Source organism: Leopardus geoffroyi, chromosome D1, assembly GCF_018350155.1.
Source record: "Leopardus geoffroyi isolate Oge1 chromosome D1, O.geoffroyi_Oge1_pat1.0, whole genome shotgun sequence".
In the NCBI taxonomy this organism is placed as follows: Eukaryota; Metazoa; Chordata; class Mammalia; order Carnivora; family Felidae; genus Leopardus; species Leopardus geoffroyi.
This window is the reverse complement of record NC_059329.1, coordinates 8,104,728-8,132,044: the sequence shown is the minus strand read 5'-3', so window position 1 is coordinate 8,132,044 and position 27,317 is coordinate 8,104,728. Positions and strand designations below refer to the sequence as shown.

The following is a 27,317-nucleotide window of genomic DNA, read 5'->3' as shown; positions in this document are numbered from 1 at the left end:
TACTCAAGAAACACGGCTTTTGTGTTCAGTGTCTGCCAGTAGGGTGTGTGAGTCCCAGCACTTGGTGCTGTTGACTCTTGGCTGTGTCTCAGCTCACAGGGTAAAAACAGGTACACCCTTTTCCAATTTCTAGTGCTTATTTATTTACCTGGCAACATCGTGGGCTTTGGGGATGGTTGGCTCATTGACTAATCACTGCCTTGAGCAACTAATTTTTTTTCCTAGTTCAAAGGTTTTTCACATTTGAAAGGTTGGGCCTGCATAGTAACTCATCAGATGTCAGTGGTTTACAAGTACGTTTTGTACTTGTAGGTTCATTGGCCTGGAGTTTAGAATTACAAATTTAGTCGCAACCGTGCATTCCACGGTCTGGCCATCGGCAGGGAACACTGGGAAGTACGAGCCTCAGCATGCACAAGTGTGTATCTGCAATGCATTTGCGTGTCTCTACAGAAGGAAGATGAATCAGAAAGAAATGAAAAATGGAATTATAGGTAATATTTTCCCTCGCTGCTATGTTCTAAACATCTACATACAGTCATACTGTAGGATTACTTAGAGAGAACTGGGGATTTTTTTAATACACTATTTTGTTTAGAACAGCTGTAGTTCACAGCAAAATCGAACAGAAGGTACAGCTTTCCCCTGACCCCACACATGCATAGCTTCCCCTACGGTCGACATCCTAGCACCAGAGGGGTACATTTGTGACAACCCATGAATCTCCAGGGACGCATCATTATCACCCGAAGTCCATGGTTTACATGAAGGTCACTCTTGGTGTAGTACCGTCCATTAGTCTGAACAAATGTATAAGATGTATCTATCACTATGGTATTATATAGAGAGTATTTTTACTGCCTTAAAAATCCTTTGTGCTTCATCTATTCAACACCCCCTCCTCCCTAACCCCTGGCAACCACTGATCCTTTCGCCGTCTGCATAGTTTTGCCTTTTCTGGAATATCACACGGTATGCAGCCTTTTCAGATTGGCTTCCTTTGCTTTATAAAATGTTCCTGTATGTCTTTTCATGGCTCATTTCTTTTTAGTGCTGAATGATACTCCATTGTCTAGATGTACCACAGTTTAACTGGGGGGGGGTTAGAAAAATGTTACTCTTTGGGGTATTTAGGAGGTAATCACATTTAGGAGGCAAACCACAGTTTAACTGGGGGATTTTTAAAAAGATGTTGCTCTTTGGGGTGTTTAGGAGGTAAACACGTAATCAAGTGGTATTAAAGAGCCCCTTAAAGTGGAAACAGGAAATGAAAAACCCAAGATAGTTGTGGGAATGGAAAAGAGACTGCATAACCGCAATCAATACATGTTTGAACTGAACATAAAGAGGGCTGTTTCCTGGAATAAAACTTGTGTGCAGGGAGTCAAAGCAACCTGGGCCACAATGAACCATATTAGTTGTCACTTTCCCTATCAGAAGATGATTGCCTTCCAGTCATTCGGTATCCTTACAACTAGTCTCATTAAATGGGTCAGCCAGTGGTTCAGGGGAAAACTTGGCAAGAGGTCAGAGAAAAGCTGTTTCTCTGTGCCTGGTCTGTAAATAAACACAGGTATCTCCCACTTATTGGAAGTTCAAGGTACTTGAACATCGCTTTTACAAAAGACCTACATTAGTGCCTATCTGCACTGACCATAAGAATCCAAAGAGGACTTTCACTTTTACCAAAAAAAAAAAAAAAAAAAGCAAAGAATGAAAAGAGCACTGGGCATTTGTTTTGCGGTGGGTCATTACAGAGACAACATGTACTCCGAGCAGCAAGAGTGGTCCCACCAAGCTCCTTCCCCAGGAACTCAGCTCAACATCTTGGTACCAAGGTTTCATAGCTGTGAACTTTTGTCTGTGAGCACCTGTGATTTATCTTGACTTATTTTGTCCGTCCGTTAGCTGGATGTGTCCTAAGATATCAGAGAAACCTAAAAGAGGTTATTACTGTGTGGTCTGGGAATGCTCAAGAATGCTCAAAAATGTTTCCATGTAAATTAATGGTCATTGCTTTGCTGTTTTACATCCTTTCAATAAGGAAAGCTTTTGAAAGAACATTCTACTTATGGATGGCGGGGACAAACTGTACTTATTTTTATAAAGCGGTTAGTGAAAAATTCATTCTTTTTTTAAAAATGTTTTTATTTATTTTTGAGACAGAGAGAGACAATGCATGAGCAGGGGAGGGGCAGAGAGAGGGAGACACAGAATCTGAAACAGGCTCCAGGCTCTGAGCTGTCAGCGCAGAGCCCAACGCGGGGCTTGAACTCACAGACCGTGAGATCATGACCTGAGCTGAAGTCAGACGCTTAACCGACTGAGCCACCCAAGCACTCCGAAAAATTCACATTCTAAGATGCACTCTTAAATCAAAAGTCTTTCCACAAAATTCTGAACATTTTCTACCCCAGCGAATCCTATTATCCCAGTACCTATTCTTCAGCCTTCTGCTGGTGAAGCTTTCCTTCTTGAATTGTTTCAAAAGGCCCAATAGTGTCTTAAGTGGGGTGGATAAAGAGAGTTTCTTTCAAGGTGAAACTCTGAGGACTGAGCGGGCTACAGGTTTTGGGCCCTACTTACTTTAAGAAGAGATGACCCACCCTTATGAGACGACTGGCAGTGTTGACATCCAACCAGAAGCTTTCATTTTGTTTTTGATTTGGGGCCCGAGGATTAGCCTTTTTCTGGTTTCAGAAAGAAATATCACAAAGTAGCAGGTAGGCGCCATTTTCTATGACATCAAGCAACTCCACCCCCCCATTTTGTAAATTTTTGTAATTTTTGTTCTTGAGATTATAGTAGTCCAGACATCCCCTTTTTATTTATCAATAATTGATTCATTAATTCAAGCAACACTTACTGAGCACCTACTATGTGTCAGATACTGTTCTAGGCACTAAGGATGCAACAGTGAACTAGAAAGAAAAGAGCTGTTTTCTCATGGACTTTATCTTCTAGACGGAGAAAGAAGGTATGAGCAAGTAGGCCAGTTAGATAGTTTTGAGGGTGGTAAGAGTCAGGAGGGAAATACAATAACTTAATAAACTGGAGAGTCACCAGGGGTGGGGGTTGTTTCACCTAAGGTGCTCAGGGAAGGACTTCACAGCCCTGGACAACAACAACAACAAAGTCAATTTTTCTTTAAATAAGTGATTTAAGTTTCTAGGGAGAAACACGGTACCACTGTGGATATATACACCAACCCCCCATTCTGGCCATGAGGGATTCTCCGGCTCTCTTACCCTAAAGCGAATCTTGCCAACCAGTAAGGCCCTTGCGTCCACAGTGACTTGACTGCTGCATTTTAAAAGAGTAGACCATCAGGTGTCTTAGAGATACTTAGGACATGTGGAAACATAAAAGAAAGACCTCTCTCTACACTCCGAGAAGAAAAACAACCAAACAAACCCAGAAACAAATGATCCCAGAGGAAGCAGTGCTAAATGTAGTAAATAGGTACAAACTTCAAACAAACAAATGGTGGACATGTGCTGAGCTCAGGGAAGGGCATTTTTGCAGCAGGCTCAGAAAACAACTGGTTTACAGAGGAGAAGAAACACGGAGGGCTCTGCAAGGTATGTCCTTAGAATAAAGAGAGCAAGATGGAATAGATAACAGAACTGAAACTTTTCAAAATCCTGGGAAATGATTAGGGCACAAAATGCAAGGGAAAAAGGTAAGGCTCTCAGACACTCCAGTGAACAACAACAACCAAGCACCCAATCTCCCTAAAACAGTTTTAATCCCAAACTGCAGTTAACTAAATGTGCTGTGACTTTTAGAATTGGCAGATATAAAGCAGGAGAATCCATTTGAACTAAATTTTAGGATTATTCTCCAAGTATCGGAGGGGTTATGGCATTACAATCTTGGAGAAAGAAGAATACTCATGGCACACTCTGCGGAGGACAAGAATTACGTGATTACAATAACGTAAACACCATCAATGGGTGTTGACCTCTACAATCAGCTTGCAAAGAAATCACGAAAGACGTAACCACCGTAACTACACGAAAGAAAAGCTAGATGAAAGACTGACTACACGAAAGAAAAATTTGACAGATGTCAAGGGTGAATGGGGGAGTGGGCAGCGAAGGGAAGAGGGAATCCACTGGTGTCACCAGCTCCCAAATGGGGAGCCAAGAGGACTGTGTGTCTGGATAAGATGTGGAGGTGTTAAGTCAGAAGTTACAGACACAAACCGAGAGCAGTGATCTAATTGTATTGGGAGGCCGAGGGCAGAGGCGGTAGGATGTGGTACGAGGCACAATCATCCATCTATCACAGCAGGAAGTTACAGATAATCATTACAGATGATACGCCATGAAATGTCACATTAAGTGTACTATTTAGAGGGGCTCCTGGGTAGCTCAGTCTTTTAAGCCTCGGACTTTTGGTTTTGGCTCAGGTCCTGATCTCACGGCTTTGTGGGTTTGAGCCCCACGTTGGGCTCTGTGCTGACAGTGTGGAGCCTGCTTGGGATTCTCTCTCTCTCCCTCTCTCTCTGCCTCACCCCCACTTGTGCTGTCTCGGTTATTCTTAAAATATATAAATAAACTTAAAAAAAGCATACTATTTAGAGATTCATGGGTAAGCACCAGAAGACTCATTTAAAAGTGGTGTCCTCTAGAAAAAGATATCACAGATGTGGATGGGTTGACCAAATAACTGGTCTTTTCCATTAGAAGCCTGTGGTGCTAAACAATTTATACATATAAAATTTGTATCCTGAGGAAATTTCTGAGCCACCTTTGCTCCCAGCCCATCAGGGGGCCCATAAATGCCTTCATCATCTGATGAGATGAGCCTATGAACCTTTCCAGCATAATGATACAAACTCTTGAATAATTTAGTTTGGGGAGGCAGGAGAGAAAGCCGCTGTTCATTGAGTAGGAGGGGAAAATCTTACCTTAATGTCTTCAGACTATCCTTTTCAGGGTATTTTTTTAGTGTAGTCAATACATAAATATAACATAAAATTTGCCGTCATAATCATTTTAAGTGTAGGCTGCAGTGGTATTCATTATATTCATTATGTAATGCAATCGTCACCACTGTCTAGTTCCAAAATTCTGCCCTTCAACAGAAACTCCGTACCCAGTAAACAGTAACTTGCCACCACCTTCCTCTCAGCCCCTGGCAATTTCCATCCTGCTTTCCATCTCTATGGATTTTCCCATTCTATGCACCTCATATAACGGGAATCAAACAATATCTGCCCTTTTGTATCCTGCTTATTTCACTAATCTTCAAACTACTTTTTCACAATTTTCTGAAATATTCTTAGGCCAATGGCAGGATGCGAAAGTCATGGGAAATGTGACGGCAAAGTATTTAGCTCCATATACAATCTTGATGGCACCAGAAAAAAAAAAAAAGTATCTATCTATTGGGAACAATGGCTGCTGGGTTTTCCAGACTCCAGGACCAGTGACTGAGCCCACACAGTCTCTTCCTGGGTCATTACAGCAGAGAAGCACATTTTGCTAGCATGGGGAAGAAGGTCACATGACAGCTGCTGCCTTCTGAGCAGCACTGATGCAGGACTGTTCCCAGCAAATCAGAGCTGGCAGCCAGCTTCCACGCTCAGCCTGAGTCACCTGCTACTTCTGACGGCAGCTGAGAAGGGCCGGGTGGCTGCACGCATGGTTTAATAAGATGGGTCACCCAAATCTGACTTGACCACACAGGTGTCAGGGGCACCTATGCCCGCGAGGGACACTGTGTTTTTGCCGGTAGGATTGCTGCCTTTTTCTCTGTTCCCCAGTACTGTTTTGTTCATGCTCCGCATTTTCCTTTCTGGAACTTCTCACATGTTGCAGTGTGTTTGCAAGGAACGTGTGTATCACATGTGCAGTGATGTTGAGTTACAACTCACCTGAAGAGATTAAACCATCTCTTCTTATTTGTATTGATCTTCTATTGCCAGCTAAAATTAGTTGCAAGGGTATAGCAATTTGTAAGAAAAGTTGAGACAGGACTGCTAACTGGCAGATTATTTCCCATGCTTTCTTGAATCGCCGTCACTCTTGACAGGCAGCCTCGAAAGCAGTTATGCAGGGGGCATGCTAAATTGTCAGCATTTCATTAAAAATAAACCTCTGGATATAACAGGGTGACTACTTACCATACTCGAAAGCACAGAGAATACCAATAGTGTTGCAAGAGCGTCCCCAGGGAGTTCAAGAGCAAAGCATGAATTGATCCACCTTTTCGGCATCTGCAAAGACATAGCAGGGAGAATCTTGAGTTTCTCAGAGGTGACCGTTCCTGTGAGGGAATTGTAGCTGTAATGTAGATGTCAAAATGAGTTGGTGGGTGGGAGCTCTGATTTCACAAGCTACCAGACGTGAGGGATATACGAATGTGTGTGTGTGTGTGTGTGTGTGTGTGTGTGTTAGGGTGATGGGAGGAGAGCTTTTAGGAGAGCCGCTTTATTCTGCAAACTAGTGGGGTGTCACCTACAATGAGCCCATATAAAGAATATTTCCGCAGGGCTGTTTTCAAGAGCATTCCCATTAAAGGGAACACTCCAGGGCAGAGATAGGGATGGATACTAAGCGCCTACAAAGCATGAAAGGAGAAGCGAGCTACAGGGTCTCGAAAAAGGGGCCGAATTTGCGCCAGACCTGGGGCTGTACTGGTCTGTTCGCTTTCAGGAAAGGAGGTGGCAGAGAGGGATGGACACACTAGAGATGAACACGCTAAAAATGGCTTGGCTGATGGACGGGGCACAGGACCGAGGTGGGGAGCGGGCTCGACAAGCATGCCTGTGTGAAGGAGAATTCAGCCGTTATGCGTGTCTGAAGCATGATGCAAGGCATCGGTGTGCTGGCCGCTTAAGATCGCCGATTTATGGCTGGATGGAGAAGGCAAGCGAGGTCGTTCTTGGCAGGTGCTCATGCACCCTCAGAAAGCATGCATTCCCACTCTGTGTTTAAACACATTTATTCCTCTGTTCTAGTAAGAGGGAGCAAAACAGTTCAACCTGACCCTTATGTGCTGCTAGTCTCAGAGGACGTTGGTGCCGCCCCAAGGAGCAGGTGTAACCTGGGGGCAGAGCTCTCTTGGCCTTACAGGATCTGAAATGAAGGTGTGGTGATCACTTGACTTTCTTTGCTGTCTTCCATCCTCACAGTTTGGGACCAGCGTCAACCACCTGCTTCCAGGCGCCTGTTGTCTGGGTGGGTTTCGGGGGGATGACCATGTGATACGCCTGCCCAGGCTGGCCTGACCTACTCCGGATCGGGCCAGTATTCCTGGGGGCACGCTGTGGCTTTTCTCTTCTCTCAGACGTCACAACCAACTGATCCGGACACATGGCAGTGCCACCTTCAGATACATACAGAACCTCGCCACTTTTCACCCACTTCGTGGTGAACACACGCATCCTCCCCGCTGCCAGCCTGTCTTCTGCTTCTCCCCCACAGCTTCACTCAACGCCTCTGCCCAGAGCCCTCCAGCGGCCCCCACCCCACTCACAGTGAAAGCCAAGTCCCTGATACGGTGTGCAAGGAAGATCCCCCCACAATGTGACACCTCTGCTCCACTCCAGCCACACCGGCCTCTCCGCCCTTGCGCGGACACACTGACTTTGCTCTTGCCTCTGTGCATTGCTCGCTCTGTCCCCACACTCTGGAGCCCTTGCTCCCCAATATCCACAGGGCTCACTTCTTCACCTCGTTGCTCCCAGACCCAGTTCCTTCTAGCCTTCCCCCGCCATCCCATCTAACACCTCCTCTTGCCCCCATCCTACCCTATCTTGTCTTCCCTGCCTTCTCATTCTCTGTTGCATTAATCACCATCTGCTATACACTTTATTTATCGTATTTATAGTCTATCACCCCTGATAGAATGCAAATGCACAGGGAGCAGGGATTTCGTCTGCTGCTATAGGCCTGGTGTCTAGAATAGCATCTGGCATAGAGCAGGTCTCAATACATATTTGCCGAGTGAATAAATGAATGAATGTCTCTCATTTTCTATTCCCAGAACCAGGACCTGGGCTTGTTGTAATAAGTGTGTCCCCGATTCAGACTCTGTGTTTGAGATTCTCATCTTAACAGTATGCCCTGCCCCCTGCCCTTGATGACTTGGGCTTGTTTTCTCTTGTCACTGTCCTTTCGCACCACCCAGCACTGCAATGTCTGGGGAGCTGGGGGCAGCCGTCTTCTCCCCACCGGGGCTCTCCGCGGCTGCCTGCTGGTCTGCCTGCCGCAGTCACTTGCCAGCATCTGTTTTCAGGGCACCTCGTGTCCTCGCCTACTATCACTCCTCACCACAATTCCGTGATGCCTGTAGGAGGTACAGCCTGTCCTCTGTCACCATGCTCTGCAAGGACCTGTCCTGCAGCCCTGAGGACCCACCATCACCTGTCTAAGCAACACGTCCAGTTCGGAGTACAACATATGGCCACAGTTTCTTTTCCGATCCACATTAAGTGACTGAGCCCCCGTCTTGCCTTTGATGAGAGATGTTTCTTTCACCTTTGGGATCCTTGTCCCATGATCACAAGAATCTCAGGGTCCTACTCAATCCTAAGATTTACATCAAGAAAGGAAACCCAGAAATCTATTCGGTCCACTGGGGAGTCCTGGGTTGTCGCCACCTGCCACATGGTGTCACTGTTGAAATATTGAAAGCCTGGAAACTGGTGCTGCCCTTGTCTGCTTGCAGGAGGGCTGCTGAAGTAGTGACGTGCCACCGCTGATACAGGGAAATTCAGGAGCCTGGGTCCATCCAGTTATCCAGTGAACAAAGATGCTTCAGGAACAGGGCAATGTGGCTGCCTGCTCTGGGTGAAGGGCTGGAAGAGGAAGTCCAGCCCTCCCAGTTCCTCCGAACTGCTGTCACTGAGCGCCGATGTGGGCCTGGGCTCTGTGGGAGCTGGCTGGTTAATTCATGCATGTATCCACCCGGATGCAGACCTGTGCGTGCTTCCCCCCAGACCTATCAAAGGGGTGAGTTCCTAAGAAGTCTTCAGCGGACTCCTGTCCTGTCTGGGATCAGGCTCTTCCCTAAACCCCAAGTTCTGATCCTGAGAGTACAAGAAATCCTTCTCTTGCCTTGATCCAAACAGAGCCTCCCCCATTTTGTATCTCAGAAAGAATGACATTTCTTTCAAAGAAAAAGAAAATCATCTGATTACCCATACAGTGAGACCCACGTTTTAGGTACTTGCCTCCCCCAATTAGATGTGTATACTTTTATTTTATTTTATTTTATTTTATTTTTTCAACGTTTATTTATTTTTGGGACAGAGAGAGACAGAGCATGAACGGGGGAGGGGCAGAGAGAGAGGGAGACACAGAATCGGAAACAGGCTCCAGGCTCTGAGCCATCAGCCCAGAGCCCGACGCGGGGCTCGAACTCAGGACCGCGAGATCGTGACCTGGCTGAAGTCGGACGCTTAACCGACTGCGCCACCCAGGCGCCCCGATGAATAAATAAATGTGTATACTTTTAGACTGCCTAATACTTCCTGGTCTTTTGTTCCGCCGCTATCATGAGATACAACAGAGCTTGACTTTGATGGAAAAAGAAACCCAAAGAGAGTAGAGAACTTCACAAGAAGGATGCTACAGGGAGACAGACCAAGGAGACTCATTTCCTCACTAGCATGAAAAATAATCCTGGTAATCGTTACCATCCATGGAGCGACGACTATGTGCCTGGCACTTTGGGCAATACTATCTCACTCAACCCTTATAACAATCCTGAAAAAGAAACATTATTAGCAGACAGGTAGAGAAGAGAAAGGTGAGATGTGGAGAAGCAAAGTCCAAGCATAAAGCCAGAGATGATGCAGCAGGCTCAGGATTTAGATTTAAGTATTCCGGACTCTAAAGCTTGGATTCTTTCCAATGTACTACACTTCTTCGGTAGCAACTGAGTAACTGCTGAGTATCTTGGCCCTTGACTATTGAGGGTACACACGAGGGTACACACGTGACTGATCACTCCCAGACTTGACGGCTACAGAAACCGTTTGCCTACCACACAAAGTCGTCCCATCCTTTTGGTTCTGGGAGTGTCTGCTTAAGTCAGTATCTCCTTTCCCTTTTGAAATTCTGTTTCAACTCTTGTTTTCAGCGCCGAATGATAGTTTTCTGATCTGCTCCTTCCTCTCCTAGATGCCGGAAAGGAGGGAGCGCCCAGCTACCTGGACTTTTGGAGCCCGAAGACCCTCTGAGATACCTTGGAGCACACAATTGTCCTTATTGCCTGCCAGGTGACTCTGGTGCCTCCAATAAAGGTGAGGATGGCTCTTTCCTGATGTGCGATCAGAGTTCTGGGCCTTGGAATTGTCTAGCAAGGTGCAATTCTTTTTCTCTCTTTGGAGGTTAAATGACCCCTGTAATTGATAGGTGTCGTAGTCACAAAATGGACTTTGGAAGTGCAGACAATAAAAGGCTGCTACCTTGGAAAATAGTGAGAACTTCTCTCACTCGGTGTTGGCTTCATCTCACGGTTGATCATTTTGCAGGGTTCTCTTGCCCAAGAGCAGTTTTCTTATGACTCAGAAAAATCCCCTAGGCTCTTGTAATCCATTTGAGGTCATTAAAATGCTTGAGTGAACTAAGTTCCCCTCTGTTTAAGAGAAACTTATGTAGGAGGTGTGTCTGGTTACAGGCCTCAAAATGCCATAGGAATTACCTCAGAAGAGGAGCATTTCCATTTTCTAGTGCCTTCACATGAGCATATTCAAGGAGTCCCAATCCTCTTGTATGTTAGCATTTTTTCTTGAGTTGTCTTTTAAGGATTTCTACGTAGGAACTACATGATCATGTGTTTGTGTTTTCAATGTCTCCGCGCACATCCCAGAGAAGGAGGGGTGTCTCCAAATGGGGAAAAGTGAACAAAATTTCATAACCCTTTAAGTAGAACACTTACCATACAAAGATTTTCTGGTTCGTTTTCTTTCTGAAATGCGGGTAGGAAAAGAAATGACAGAGAGTTCGAGGTTCTTAATCTTAGAGTTTCTCCCTACACTCGGGGTTCCTTCTGCCCAAGGATCTCAATTTTACTGAAAACTTAAAGGCATGAAAAACTTCACCTGACGTGGGAGGGCATCATCAATGTTATGGCAATGGCTGTAACTGTCTCCATACTTAGTTATGTGAATCTTACTCCTGGTTCCAGACTCTACCAATGCATACGTTTTGGTTTACCTCTATTTGAGGATAATGGTGTAGAACCAAAACATTTTTCATCTACGAAATGGATTTCACTTGAAATATGTACTCATTAATTTTCCCAATAATGTGTAGGTCATACCATTAATTACTGAACGTCATGGGATGTCTTGCATTGGAGACAGCAGGCATTTCTGTCAGGTGCTTGTTATTAATTTCTGAGGAGTTTTTCTTCAATCTTGTCAATAAGCCACTGTGAACTTTCCTTCTTGACGATCCTAGAAGGGAAAGCAGACATTTGTGGATTTGGTGTTAGGAATCAGATATGAGAGTTTCTCCAATCTACTTTTTACAGTATGTTAGAAGTAAAATTAACAGAACAAAGTGGCTCGCTAATATAAATGAGAACTGCCAGCATTCCAATTTCTGGTTAAAATTCAAAGAACTAAAGTATTTCACAAAGGCAATGGAATCTATTCCAAAGTAATAAAAATAAATTCCTCTCTAAAGAATAAGAACCTTAAGTATCTGTGATGCTTCCTGAAACTCTGGAATAGAGTCTACAAGATTCTATCGGGCATCACAAACTCAAATGTCTCCAGGGCCAGGTCAGTGATGTTAATTTTGGAGGACCATCTTGGTCTGCAGAATGCTCATATTATTGAGAGGGGGCAGCTCTTCCCAGTTGTTTCCATTTGGAAATGGGGACCTGGTCTTCTCAGAACTTTCATGTCTTCGAGAGAAGCTCTAAGTCCAGATTTGTAGGAGAAAGTTCCTGTACCCTTGACCTGGACTTTTACAGGCTGTTTTATTTCATCTCAGATATTATCTCTACATCTCAAACAGCTTTTACCAGGGAAACAATAGCATCTGACATCTGGCCGCATGAGTCAATGATACAAATTTCCCTAAGGATAGTCAAGGGAAGGGGAATATCACATTATTCAATGATTTGATATATATATATATATACACATACATATATATATATATATATATATATACACATACATATATATATATATATATATATGAAGACAAGCTCTTTTAAAAACAATCTACCACAAGTTATGAATGAACACAATCATATAACTAAATAATATTGTTTAGGGGCACCTGGGTGGCTCAGTCGGTTAAGCATCTGACTCTTTATCTCAACTCAGGTAATGATCTCACGGTTCCTAGGATTGAGCCCCACATCAGGCTCTGCACTGTCAGAGAATCCCTGTTTGGGATTCTCTCTCCCTCTCTCTCTGTCCCTCCCCTGCTCTCTCTGTCTGTCTGTCTCTTTCAAATAAATAAACTTTAAAAAATATTGTTTAAAAAGACTAACCTTTTTAAATTTTTTATGTTTTTTTTTTTTAATTTTTGAGAGAGACAGAGAGAGAGAGAGAGAGAGAGAGAGAGAGAGACAGAGCATGAGCAGGGGAGGGGCAGAGAGAGAGGGGGACACAGAATCTGAAGCGGGCTCCAGGCTCTGAGCTGTCAGCACAGAACCCAATGCAGGGCTCAAACTCACGGGCCGCAAGATCATGACCTGAGCTGAAGTCTGATGCTTAACCGACTGAGCCACCCAGGCTCCCCCAAAAGACTAACCTTTTTATTAGCTAAGCTAATTGCTAAACTTTGATGAATGTGTTTTAGGGATTCTATAGTTTGAGGCAAAACTGAATGATCCACATACATTTTTTTGGCTAAATGTATATTGTTTTTAGCCATTAACTTTGGTTTTCCTTGTGAGAGCCCTGGAGACCCTGAATTTACCATAGACATAGATGACACAGGGCCAAGTCTCAGCCCTTGATTTTGGTACTTTGGGACTCAAGGTCTCTTTAGTTTTAGGAAAGATCTCTTTTGGACTTACTTCTTTGTTGCCTTTGATCCCTCTGTAGTGGACAGACCTGTTTACAAAATACCAATGTGAAGGCTCTCCTAAACTCAGTTAAATGTATTTGCTTGTATTTCTTGGTGAACCTCATCTACATGCTCCAAATTTCTAACTCACATAAACTTGAATGAGTTAACCTCTTCATGCCTGAGTACTAACATGAAGGTGCTGGCTTTACACATTTCCAAGGCTCCTTCACCATTCTGGCCAATGCACTGTGTTCTCTGATTTCCAGGGCCATCCTCTGGTTAGGGTATAATTCATTTCTATATATTTTGATGATGCCAGACCAGTTTGAGATGTCTTCCTAACCCACTGTGGTTTACTCCTCTTCTTTTTCTTCCACATTCCCAGTGAATAGCTCCTCCATAACTGGGTGTTAGGACCTACCAGCCTGTGTGGGATGTGTGTGTATCTAGTCTTAGAGCTTGTCAAGAATAGGGGCAGCACATTTATCTTATATTCCTAGCTTGCAGTGTAGTTTGGGCATGTAATAGGCATGCAATGAATGAACAAATTCTCACGTTAGGGTTCCTGATTTTTTTTTTTTTTTTTTTCAACGTTTTTATTTATTTTTGGGACAGAGAGAGACAGAGCATGAACGGGGGAGGGGCAGAGAGAGAGGGAGACACAGGATCGGAAACAGGCTCCAGGCTCTGAGCCATCAGCCCAGAGCCTGACGCGGGGCTCGAACTCACGGACCGCGAGATCGTGACCTGGCTGAAGTCGGACGCTTAACCGACTGCGCCACCCAGGCGCCCCACGGGTTCCTGATTTTATCAAACATTTTTTCCTCTGCATACTTTTAAAACAACTTTTGAAAAAAAATACCCCTTGATTTTGAAAAATTGGGGTTCTTCAAAGTATCTAAGATTCAACTCACTATGAAAAAAATGGGTTGTACTGACAATTTGGTTTCATACTATACATGCATGCATCCATCCATACACACACGTATATGTATATGTTTCATACATAGTTTTCAATGTTGATGACATTGATTAGGACAATACTGAAGCCCAAATTCATAGACCTAACCTACTTGGTCAGTCCTTGTGTTTTGGTCCTAGGTACTAATGGCATATCCAAAGCAATATTCTTTTACACACATTTCATGCCCAGTACAGTGTGGTGCATTGTTTGAGAACAGTTATATAAGTACAGAATTGGCTCAGGATAGGACAGATTGTGGTTACTCTTTAAAAAATATATGATGACCCAACTTTGAGCATAGTTAAGAGGTTTTTGGACATATGAAGAATGCTCATGTTTGCCTCAGGGATATTAACTAAGAAAAGATAACCATCTTTAGTTTAAATATCACTGAAATTACATTTAAAGATGCCTCAGCCAATTCATATGATGTAGAAAAGTCTCCTAAAAGGAACATTTGTTATGTTATGTTATTTAGCTTATGTACTTAACCAACATATACAAAGACACGTATTCAAGATTCCAAGAGCAGAACCTCAACTTATATAACAGAACTTTACAGTGGTAAGAAAAACAAGGGTTTCATTGAACAACGGTTTGCTTTGTGATCATACTGTAGAACCAAACAATTCTAGACCCAAAACCCAAAACTCTGAATTGCTCCTGCCTGGTCCTACTGACCTGAAGTCCTGTAATCACACTGGATAGACTTAGAAAGCCGTGGATTCACAATTCAGATCTTCTGGATCTGTGCCTTTATCAGTAAGTCTATTATTTTAATGTACTGCTCAGAAGAGACAACTAAGAAACAGGTGGAAACATTATTTGACTGTTTTGAAGGCAACCACGTGGGTGGGCAAAGGAAGCTTTGACCCTCTCAGCATTGGTAATCATCTGGGTCACTTGTCCTTATACAGGGGGCAATCTTTTACGTGCCAGTATGGAAAGGGCTAGTTGTCTGATGATATTTAACGACTGGGATCGCTGAGATAGATCCAGTAGAGGGATATATCTTCTGGAGACTGGGGGATTTCCTGGGGCGGTTCCTGCAGGGGAATGAGACTAAGTCTGGGAAAAAAATAAAAGCCCTCTGGCACTCACCACTTCCGTTTGAATTCACCTGAAGAATATGGTCTACTTCTGAGGTCAAATGTCCAGCAGTCCCTGGAGGGAGCCTGTCTTACTACTCAGTATCAGGATGAGAAGAGGGGACTTTGCTTTATCCTCAAGTGTGTTCAGAGACTAACCTTTGAAACAGCTTAGCCAAATGGAAGATTTTTCTTTGAAGGACTTGTAGATAAGTGGTTAATAACTTGCCCTTCCAAAAAGTAGAAATCTCCAAATATTTCCATTTAAATACATATATTTCCTGTACTCTACAATAAATTGTATTTAGGTATTCAATTTAATTAAAATGAAATATATTCAAAAGCTATTCACTTTCTCTCAAAGGCCTTATGTCTATAAAGATGAGGTCACATATTCATAGAGGCTTTTATTTAAGCATATTCTCAAAGTGGCTCTTTGTACAATCCCTGAACTTTTGCCCTAGTGTCCTGTTAATGGGTGGTGTCAGGGATTCTGGCCTTCAAGGACATGATTATGGCTTTGGCCATGCCCATTATTGATTCTATAGTGAGTCAGGTTCAATTTTGATTTAGGATGAAGCCATTTCCTTTGATGAGGTGAATGAACTCTTCCTGGATCACCCCAGATATTCATTATCTGGCAGGAGTTAGTCACAGAAGTTCACTTGGATTCTTAGAAAAAAAGAAACAGGTCTGAAAATAGGGACCATCCTGCCCAGGCTCATGGGGAGAAAGGGAAGATGACAGTGAAAGGCTCCTCTACACAAAGGCTCGTCATGCCTAGGTTATCACTTCTCCATCTGCCCGAACTCTCGCTTCCCATTTCTGTCCTGTTTACCTGGTCTCCTCTCCGCCTGTGTTCTATCTGCGTTCCACCCACACTCCCGAGCTCGCTCTGCTTATTTCAGACCCAGCCTCTGCTATTCGTCCGACAAACTGGTGAGGATTTCATGGTTTCCCCCTCATCTAGACAGCTCTTCTCTTTGATTCAGGACAGTGGTTTTCACAGCAGACAGAACTGAGTTCAAATCCCAACCCTTCCTCTTACTAACCTCGTGACATTCCACAAGTTTTTAGGTTGCCCCAGGCTTCAGTTTAACCATCTGTGAAATGGGCTTAATAACACATGTCTCAGAGTTGGTGTAAAGATGAAAGGACATGAGGCATGCTAAGTGTTTAAACCGACTGGCAGCTAATCCCCAATTACATACTGATTTGAATAACATCCTACCTTTCTCTCGCTGACAAAATTTCTCTCGCTGACAAAAACTGATTTGAATAACATCCTACCTTTCTCTCGTTCACAAAGCGTTTTCTGTTACTCTACTGACATTACCTTAACCACCACGTAAGCTGCTGCAGGAATTACTCTTAGAACATTGTGGCACTAACACCACACAGGAAGCTATGGTATCATTGAAAGGCCACAGGCTTCCGAGGCTGCTGCTCTGGGGTTGGGATCCCGGCTCTGCCATGCCCTAGCTGCACTCTGACTGACTCATTTCACCCTTCTTGCCCTAGATAGAGAATACACGGGAGCCTCATTGGATTGTTGATTAAATAAGGTAATATGTATTGAAGGCTTAATCTGTGCTAAGTCCTGTCCTAAATTCTCATTAATTTTGTCAAAAGCACCATCTGAGGACCATCTGAGTTACAGGGAAACTGAGGCTCAGAGAGGTTCGGCACTTGCAAGAGGTGACGTCGGATGTGGGCTGCGGGGACCAAGGCAGCCGTCCCAAAGCGTGCCATGCTGGCATGTTGGGTATTTTGAATAAAAGTTACTTAAAAGACAGTCTGTGCAAGAACACTCAGGCCCCTGTGTCCCCCTGAAAGCAGGAATTTTTTTTTTTATTTAACGTTTTATTTAACGTTTATTTCAACGTTTATTTATTTTTGGGACAGAGAGAGACAGAGCATGAACGGGGGAGGGGCAGAGAGAGAGGGAGACACAGAATGGGAAACAGGCTCCAGGCTCTGAGCCATCAGCCCAGAGCCCGACGCGGGGCTCGAACTCACGGAACGCGAGATCGTGACCTGGCTGAAGTCGGACGCCACCCAGGCGCCCCGAAAGCAGGAAATTAAACTCCCATGTAACAGGTACTTTGTACCAGGAGGTGAGGAGACAACCTTTTCACCAGAAACGGGAAATTGAGAGCCGTATGAACAATGCACCCTTGTTACTTTTTGCTAATTTACTACCACAACCCAAATTCTGTTTAGAATTCCTTACTAATCCAAACGCCCAAAGTTTTGTCTTGTTTTGTTTTTGTCCTATCAAATCCTCACAGAGTTATGGTCTCTTTGTCTCAAATGTAGGACAATGACCTGCCTTGGTCATTTCCTTAGGTCTCAATGTCACAATCGGGCCTCCCCCGTGTACACATCATAAAATTTTACTTTTTCTCCTGTTAATCTGTCTGATGTAAATTTAACTTTTAGTCCAGCCAGAAGACCGTGAGGGTCCAGCAGAATGGACCCTTCAGAGCCCAGGGGTGGCCCCCGTGGGCCACTCATGAAAGGGCTTTCTGTCTGCTCGGGTGTGACCCCAGAGGAAGGCTGGGACAGCGCTCCCTGCTCGGCAATGTTGAAATGCTTCGTGTAAAGGCTTCGTCTCCCTGGTGAGACTCTAAGCTTCTTCAGAGCATAGGGTGTGTTTTTGGTTTGCTCTCATTTCCCCAGTACTTAGCAGAGCATTGCGTTATAACAGGCATTTAATAAATTTCCCGTTGATTCACATGTGTAGTGGTAACACTCCCGGCTCCCGAGGGCTTTCTGGAAGCCTCTCATGGGGTAGTGGTTTACTTGTCAACAAGAAGGACGATGTAGGAATGATGCTGACATGATAGTTAAGGGATTCTGAGCACTTATTTCGTACCTGGAAGTTGATGTGGATTACCTCACTTACTCCTCTCAGCAATCCGGCAAATTACATGCTATAATGAACCCGTGTTACAGATGAGGAAACTGAGCCTGAGCAACCATGTGATCTACCTAATGTCCCGGGGCTACGAAGGCTGGAGGTTAGAAGCCCGGATTTGAAACCGGTAGTCTGATTCTGGAGCCTGACTTCTTCCTGACTTCTTAAAAATCGGCCTGATGACCTGCCAATTTCTTGTTTCACGATTCTTTCTGTAATTTTCTTTACTGTGGCAAAATATGCATGCCATAAAATTTACCATTTTAACCAGTTTGAAGCACACAGTTCAGTGGCATCAACTACAAACACATACTTGTACAATCACCACCATCTGTCTCCAGAACTTTCTCATCTTCCCCAACAGGAACTCTGTCCCCATTAAACACGAACTCCTCCTTCCTCTCTTCCTCCCCCTTCCTCTGAAAATGTGTTTTCTTTCAAGGTGAGTATTTCAGTGTGAAAGGTGACTATTCTAATACTTTTAAAAAAAATTTAATGTTTATTATTTATTTTTGAAAGAGAGAGAGAGAGACAGAGCTCAAGAGGGGGACCGTTAGAGAGAGAGGGAGACACCAAACCTGAAGCAGGCTCCAGGTTCTGAGCTGTCAGTGCAGAGCCCCGTGTGGGGCTCAAACTCACGAACTGTGAGATCGTGACCTGAGCCGAAGTCGGATGCCCAACCGACTGAGCCACCCAGGTGCCCCATGACCATTTCAATTATTGAGGACTAGTCTGAGAATTTCTGTCACGGAAGTTTTGGCAAATTCTGTACCCTGATGATTGTCTCACTCACCTTGGTCCTGGAGCCTTGTGACCTTGCTTTCTGACTGATATCAGTGGGCCTGGGGGCAGAAAGGTCTTTGGTGACAGATGGCTTCTCCTGTTTAAATCAGTCCTCTTACAGATTTTTCCCATCTCTGGGCTTGTTCATTTTTCTGTTAGTGCTGCCACATCCCCATGATGTGGGCCCAGAATTCTGAGTCACTGGCTTTACTTACGTCAAAGAGAGGTACAATGACAAGGGAAAACCACCGTAATTAATATCTGCCATAAACTGTGTGCTGACTTGTTGCGTGAGGGGGAATGCTTGTATTATGGGTGTAAAATTTTCAGCAGCACCCATAGCTCAGTCACAGGTAGAGTTGAAACAAAACAATCTGGCCAGAAGTACTAGAAATAATCCATCTGTATATGTAATGAGGAGAAGGGACAGACTCTGTTCCTATTGTCCTTTCGCAGACATGCCTCTTCAGGTTGTGGATGGCATGACATTTTTCATCTTGACAAGGCCAGTTTATGAAACAGACACAGGGGCAGAGCCAGAAGATCACAGTTGTTTTAATGCTCCATTCCAGCCAACGTCCTTGTGAGAGCCACTTAAAGTCACCACGTCTTTAAAATACAGCTTATTCCACAGCAGCAACGGTGCCTATGTAACATAAGATTATTTTGCATAATGTCTCTATGGATATGGACATAATTACAGATAATTTCAGTTTTTGTCTTCAGTTTCCAGGTTGATACAGACTATATTTTTGATTCCTCCCTTCTTGGTGCGTATATCCCTTGAAATTTACTTTTTCTTCATTTTCCCAACTTCCTGACCTTTATGTCTGCTTTCACACATGATAGAAATCTTATGCCCTTTGCATCCAGCTTTACTGAGCAAGATTCTTTTGTTTTTCAATGATTTCAAACAATTCCATCATTCCATGAAGCCTTCCTCGACAAACCTAAAAGGAAGCTGATAATTTGTTTTCATTAACTTTCTTAAGATTTACCTTTATGGGACTCAGACTTAATGTCATTTAAAACACTTTTTATTGAATGATCACATATGGAAAAGTGCACACACGTTCACTCCACAAGTCACTAAATCTCATCTGAACATACCCACAGAATGAGAGCAAAGATAAAGAAACAAAATGTTACAGTGACTTCTCGGAGCACAGATCAGTTTTGTTTATTTTCAGACTTTATATAGATAGAATCACACCATTTACATTCTTTGGCTTCTGGTATTTTTCTTTTTTGTCCTACAATTTGAAATTGAGATCAGAGTAAGATCGCAGTTGGTTGTTACGCCATTTATGTCTTTTATATGTATCCTGTCCATCTCTTATCTTTTGAAGTGTTTTAAAAAAGAAACTGGGAGCTAATCCTGTAAAGTCTCCTGGAGTCTGATTTTGCTAATTGCATCCCTTAGGTCTTATGATATGTGCCTGTCTTTAACGAAAATTGGTGGTCCGATGCAGAGGCTTCATCAGATTCAGAATGCATATAAAGTCTGGCCTTACTGTTTGTGGTGTCATCAGCCACTGGGAAATCATTGCCTGACTCCTAGATGAGGACACAGAAGCATGGAAAGGTTAAGTGATTTGGCCAAGTGCTCAAGGCAGAGCTGAGATCTGCATGAATCCATTCCAGTGCACTCTACACGACAGACCAGCATTGAAAACTTACTGTAATTGCTGAGTGTGATTCAAATATATTTGTAGTTACTAGTGACTCAAGTATCTAACTCGTGCTTTTGTTTTTTCTCTGGAAGGCACGGGCCATGTTCTTTGTATTGCTTCTATAGTTCACAACATTATTTATGATGGCAGTGGTTATGTGTGCATTGGGGAGGAAGAATTTTACTCCGCCTTTTAAGGTTCTTCCAGCTGGACCAAAAATTAACGTGCTATGAGACAGACTGACGGTAGAAAATCAAACAAAAGTTTAATAACACATATACCTCCTGTATATATAGTTTTTCTCGGACAGACCCAGAAATAAGTCCCAGAAATGGCTGAAACTGTAACCTTAAATACCATCTCCAGCTAAAAGATGCTGGGGGTTGGGAGTCCCTTATGGGAGGTTACCAGGACAAGTGCAGTAAGCAAGAATAAGGTTGTTAATGTAGATTTAAGGCCATGCTTTCTCCACTGATAATAGTTTCTAGAGACTTAGAGTCATCTCCCTCTTCTGGTACTGAGGGAGATACCCTTACAAATGGAAATTTTTCTTAACATGTAAATATCTCTTACAAAAAGGTAACTTCTACTGGGTTTTGAGAGTTCCTCCTGTGTCTGCTGTTTCTTAAAAATGACCAGCTTAGAATCATCAATATGCCAAAGATGCAAATCTTAGGATGGCAATAGTTGCTCCCCTACATGTGAAAACAGAGTAGAAAGACCTACTTTTTATGACATTTTTATTTTATTTTTTTTTTCAACGTTTATTTTTGGGACAGAGAGAGACAGAGCATGAACGGGGGAGGGGCAGAGAGAGAGGGAGACACAGAATCGGAAACAGGCTCCAGGCTCTGAGCCCTCAGCCCAGAGCCCGACGCGGGGCTCGAACTCACGGACCGCGAGATCGTGACCTGGCTGAAGTCGGACGCTTAACCGACTGCGCCACCCAGGCGCCCCTGACATTTTTATTTTAGAAGAATGGTATTAAATTCAGCTAAATATGTATTTAGAAGCACATACCATGTGCTTAGCAAAGTGAAAATATAAATAAAAACAAGGAAAAGATAACAACCCTGCCGTTAAAGAGATCCCAAACTGGGGTGCCTGGGTGGCTCCGTCAGTTGAGTATCTGCCTTTTGGTTTTGACTCAGGTCCTAATTTCACAGGGTGAGATCGAGCCCCACGTCGGGCCCTGCACTAGGCATGAAGCCTGCTTAAGATTCTCTCTCTTCCCCTCTCCCTCTGCCTCCCACTCACTCTCATTCTTTCTCTCTCTAAAAAACAAAAACAAAACCAAAAACACAAAAAAACAAATCCCAAACTTTTTCACAGACTCTTATGTCTGAGAGGGACTACTCACATATATATGGTCAGTGGAAAAAAGAACTCGTTTCTGAGTCTGGAGACAGGGATTAATATTTCCCCTGTGTTGTTTTCTGGCCCTGTGACGAGGCAGACAGTTTAATGACTACAGGTTTTAGTTTCCTCATGTATAAAAAGGGAGCCTGTCCCACATAATGGCTATGAGTTTAAATGAAACAGTGATTGCAAAGAACATTTAGTAATGATACTTCCATATCATCTCTGCTTGGATATTACAAGAATGGGAGAACCCGCTGCTTTAAAAGCGAGTGCTTCATTTAAAAAAAAAAAAACAAAACTATAATTATTATAATATTTTCCTTTGAAAGAACCAAAATCTTCCTTCTTGTAACTTCTGACCATTGATTCCGATCAGTATCTTCCAGTAGAAGCATAAATCTCTCTTTCTTCACCGTGTTAATGTAAATCTTTCTCATGTTAGCCCTTCAGATACATGAAGACCGCTATCATCGCATTTCTATTTTCTAGGAAAACCATCCCCAACTCATTTGATCATTCTCCCCATGCCAGGGTTCTCGACTAGTGATTTTTAGCACAGAATACACATCAGAATCACCTGGGAATTTTTAAAAAGCATGCAGTTTGAAAAGGCTCTCCAGGGGCACCTGGTTCAGTTGGTAGAGCACACAGCTCTTGATCTTAGGGTTAGGAGTTCGAGCCCAGGTTGGGGGTAGAGATTGCTTAAATAAACAAACTTAAAAAACAAAAAGGAAAAGGAAAAGCTCTCTGACTGATTTGTAAGTTCTTATTTAACTCGGTATCTTAACTTGTTTCAAAACTTTTCAAACTTGTCAGTACCCTCCTTAAAATATGACTCCCTAATCCAAACAAACATTACAGGCATATGTGGACCAGCTGAAGTGTTTACGGTTTGCTAGCTCTTGTAGCAAACAAATCAAAAGATGATGAACGATTAAACACAATGGAAGTTTATGTCTTACTGATAGGAGTTTAAAGTGGACTTTCCTGATTGATGGGTGACTCTCTTCCAAGCACTGATTTAGGGTGCCAGACTTATTGCTTCCTATAGTTCCGGACTATTTTCAAAACCTGACCTCAAGGGTCAATAGGCTTACTACATCAAGCTTGGGGAAAAAAAGAGCATGGGGCATATGGGCATTTTTACAGACCTAGCCTGAAGCAGTGTGCATACTTTGGGTCATAAAACCACACGGGCACACCCAGTTGCAAAGAAGTGTACCTAGGAATGGGAGAAATTGAGTTTGAGAGACAGCTAGCTAGTCTGTACTGCTACTGTATATGATGTGTTATAACTACTTCTTCTGACATTAGGAATACCACCTGTTGATGAGGGGAATGAGTTTAAACTGCCTGGACAAGAGAAAACAACTTAAAGTTAAAAGATAAGCAGAGAGTGGAAGACAATGAAACGTTTATAACAACTCTAATGTTTGGGGTAGCTATGTTATACTGTTAACTTATTGGAGTAACAGTCAGCTAAATGTTTTTAGTTGTGTTTGAAAGACATGCCAAGTAAGGTTCCTCTCCATTCAATAATCATTCAACTGTTTTGTTTTTTTTTTTTTTATTTTTTTTTAATGTTTATTTATTTCTGAAACAGAGAGAGACAGAGCATGAGTGGGGGAGGGGCAGAGAGAGAGGGGGGAGACAGAATCCGAAGCAGGCTCCAGGCTCTGAGCTATCAGCACAGAGCCCGATGAGGGGCTTGAACTCACGAACCACGAGATCATGACCTGAGCCGAAGTGGGACATTCAACCGACTGAGCCACCCAGGCGCCCCTCAACTGTTTTTTAAAAAACCTATTCATCAGACTTTATATCATGTTAGTTGAGAGCCATCAAGCTATTACGCAACACATAGCAAAGCTTTGCAGCAGAAATCTTCCTTTCTCTTTAGCAGAGACATCATGTACAGAGAAAAGGTACAACCTGTGTCGTATAATTAAATTTGCATTATATAATACTGATTTCTATTTACTTAGTGCTTCCATTATTTCTAGGCACTCTGCTAAATATTTCACCTGCATTCAGTTTTTAAATACTCACAACCATCTTTGTAATAGATATCATTATCTTCCTTTCACAGGACTACTGACTGTCAAAATTAGCGTTGAAAGGTAGGTATATCTTACTTCAAAGATGGATTTTTAATTGTTTTTCTGTGTCATTTCCTAGGTACCCAATACCTCTTATAAAATGCCAAATAAGGAGACAGAAAATGTGAATGTTATCAGGGAAGATTATATTGGAAGTAAGATTTGTTATGACCCTAAATAAAGAATAGGATCTAGCGAAAATGATAAAGGGCAAGAGTTTATTTAGATGTCATATTTTTCACTAGGGAGCCCAACCATTCTAAAAGTAACCATCTTTTGGGCTTTGGAGACAGGATGTTAACAATGAAGACCGAGCTATAGGGAAGTTAGGTCTTACACTGAGGCACTGCAGTGGTTTGAGCCTCTTCAAGACACACGGATTTCCAGTGTTTGTCTCTCTATGAATATATATTTTCATTGCTCTACTTGAGGATATTTAAATATCCATAACTGAATACAGGAATTATACATGTTGGAAGCCAGTAAAAAAAAAAAAACAAAAAAACCCCACTCGTTTGAATGCGTTTTCTAGCCAGTTTGCTCGTTCCTAATGCTATGTCTCCGCCTGGTGGGAGGTTATGGAATTACAGTAAATTTAAAAGGGCTCGTTGGGTAGAATGATGATCACATCCGATGTAAAAATCAGTCAGCTGATTATAGGAAACAAGGAAAAAAAAAAAAAAACCCTAGCAACGACAATACAAACTATGCCATTTCCTTAACATACCTGTCCTTATTAAAGTGAATTCCTTAAGATATATTGATTTCTTCCCCACAGAGAGCTATACTGCTTTTCTGCATGCACTATGAGGGACATTGATCGGAAAGCATCAATATTACTGCATTTAAGGGTTGTAGCCCTTCTCAAAAAGTAATGCTTTCTTTGATGGTATGTATTTAATGGAAAGAAAAACGTCATCTAAAATAAAATTGACATCAATTCAAGGGGAGGGGTCTGTGGTGGGAGGAATAAATCAGGAATAAATTTCAAAACTTTCCCATGGATTTATATCATTCCCACGCATGACTAACATAACTGGAGATTATAACAGTATTGATACGGTTTAACTAATTTGGTTGCGGTTAGTATATTCTGGCCATTAAAGCTTTTACGAATCATTTCTGTCCATTCCCTGGCAAAAGCATAAATTAACATAATATCAGCCTCTTGGTTTAGAAACAGAGATGAGAATTGGTCTATCTCAGAATCACTTGTGGCCTTTTTGGGTATATACCCTGGAGTTAGAAATAGCACGAAATGTTTTGTCATATTTGTTACGTATGGAAGCACTGAAACCAGACTGAGACCTGTATTAAAAGTGCACCTACCCTGTGTGTGAGAAGGGAGCTATGAATCAAGTTACATCAGCTTTGAAAAACTAAATGGTTCCTTAGACGGCTATGGGAAATGAATTAACAATTGGTAAACATCCTAAGAGACCTAAATTTGGTTATGTGCTTCAAATACATAATCTGCTTATGCAAAGAAGGTACTATTTTCCCAATTTACAGAGAGGGAGAAAGATAATTAAGTAACTTGCTTAGGGTCACATTGCTATTATGATATAATAATATCACAGGTATGGGTTGGTAGGCCTAGCCCCAAATCCTCATCTTTCCCACTGCTTCATTTATATTCACATCCTTCATTTTAGTGAGGAAGCCCTACTGAGACCAGCACTTAAATGTAGGAAGGCCAGTTAAGGAGGTGATTCAGAGTCAAGTCAATGAAAATGCTCAATAAAAATCAAAATGGGGGCACCTGGGTGGCTCGGTCAGTTAAGCACCCCGCTCTTGGTTATGGTTCAGGTCATTATCTCACAGTTTGTGGGTTCAAACCCACACCGGGCTCTGTGCTGGCAGTGCAGAGCCTGCTTGGGATTCTCTCTCTTTCCCCCTCTCTCTGTCCCTCCCGCATGCTCTTTCTCTCTCTCAAAATAAATAAATAAACTGAAAAAAAATCAAAACCTGTGATACCTTACACTAGTATGTGATTTCTTCTATTTGTAATATGCATTGGTTTAAAAAACCGGTTACAGACATCATTTCATGTGGTCCTGAGCAATCCCAAGAGGAAATGAAGAAATAACGGTGATCTTCTCTTTTTATAGGTCAAGAGACTGAGGCTCGGAGAAATTGTTTCTCAAGACCATCGAACAACTTTCAGTGTGTGGTTTCTGCATGCCCAAAAGGAGAGGGTAATTGTTATACATCTTTCCCCTCCAACCCTCCAACCTCCAACCGCATCATGGGCTTTCCGTGCCTGATGCAAAGCAGGGGGACAATGAAGATGGGAATCACAATGGATTTTACCTCCTGGCATCCTTGTCATCCTTTGGTCCAGACTCTCAGAACTTTATAACTCAGTACTTGTAAGTACAAAAGTGGTAAAAAAAAAAAAATACTAATGACATCCAACAAGATGCAAATTCCAAGCCAAACATGAAAATAATGACTTCACTATTAGTGTCAATTGTTTCAAATGACCTTCGGCTACATGTTTGAGTTTTTGTTCTACTAGAAGACACATGTATTCAATAACTATTGGTCAAATTAATTGGTTACTGAAATCCACAGTACTAAGTGGAGGGGGTTGACGTGATGGGGGGGGCAAATTTGCCACTTGCTAACTGTGAGACACTCTTCTGTTCAATGTTTCCTAATCATTTCTTCATCTTAAAAATAGATCTAGTATTGTCTATTTCATAGGTTTTAGTGAGGAGTAAAAAATAATAGCACATGCAGAGGGCATTGTGAAATGTAGGGTACATGGCAGGAACTCAATTACCGTGGATATTTATAAAACATATTTTCTGAATTGTCTGAATTACGTCTTACAGGAGAGAACAAAAGAACTCCATTAAACATATTAATGGCAGAGATATTTAAACATATTCTTACTGTAGCAATATATGGGCATAATCTAATGACTTATTTTAGTTCTCAAAGAAAATATGACATTTAATTGTTTCTAAAATAATGGAAAGGAAATTAAGTTAGGAGTTAAAAGGAGTTCTGGCTCTATTATTTAGCATCTCTCTGACATTGAGAAAGCCACTTAGAATCTTTGAAATTCAGTGTCCTCATCAATGAAATGAGATTATCTACCCTCATTACCTTCTATATATGTTGTTTAAAATACCAATTGATTCCTGAAAGTGAAGGGTGATTTTTTCCCCCCTGTACTGTACTATTATATCAATCTACCCATATAGAGCATTGTTTCCTGGCTACCTATGGGAGGAAATGGGGTCTCCTTTGCCAATCTTTGAATCTCAAATCCAGAACAGTTGACTCTAGCAGATACTTCACATCAAGAGAAAAGTGACAGATTATTTTGAATACACTGCTTCTGCTGTATTTTCCTTGGAAGCCTCTTGGGTTGACATTCGTTCCCATCAACCATGTTGTATTGAAAGCTGTTTTTTTT

At 42.5% G+C, this 27,317-nt stretch overlaps 1 long non-coding RNA gene across 1 annotated transcript in view; it reads right to left on the bottom strand.

Annotated features, from left to right (window-relative positions):
• Window positions 1–6,132: 6,132 nt before the first annotated feature.
• Window positions 6,133–27,317, bottom strand: part of LOC123600617 — an 83,448-nt gene continuing 62,263 nt past the window's right edge. The window contains exons 2-4 of the long non-coding RNA XR_006713699.1: window positions 18,764–19,703; window positions 11,284–11,419; window positions 6,133–6,226 (exon numbers count right to left, since the gene is read on the bottom strand). This is a non-coding gene — a long non-coding RNA (uncharacterized LOC123600617). The remainder of the gene's footprint in view (window positions 6,227–11,283; window positions 11,420–18,763; window positions 19,704–27,317) is intronic.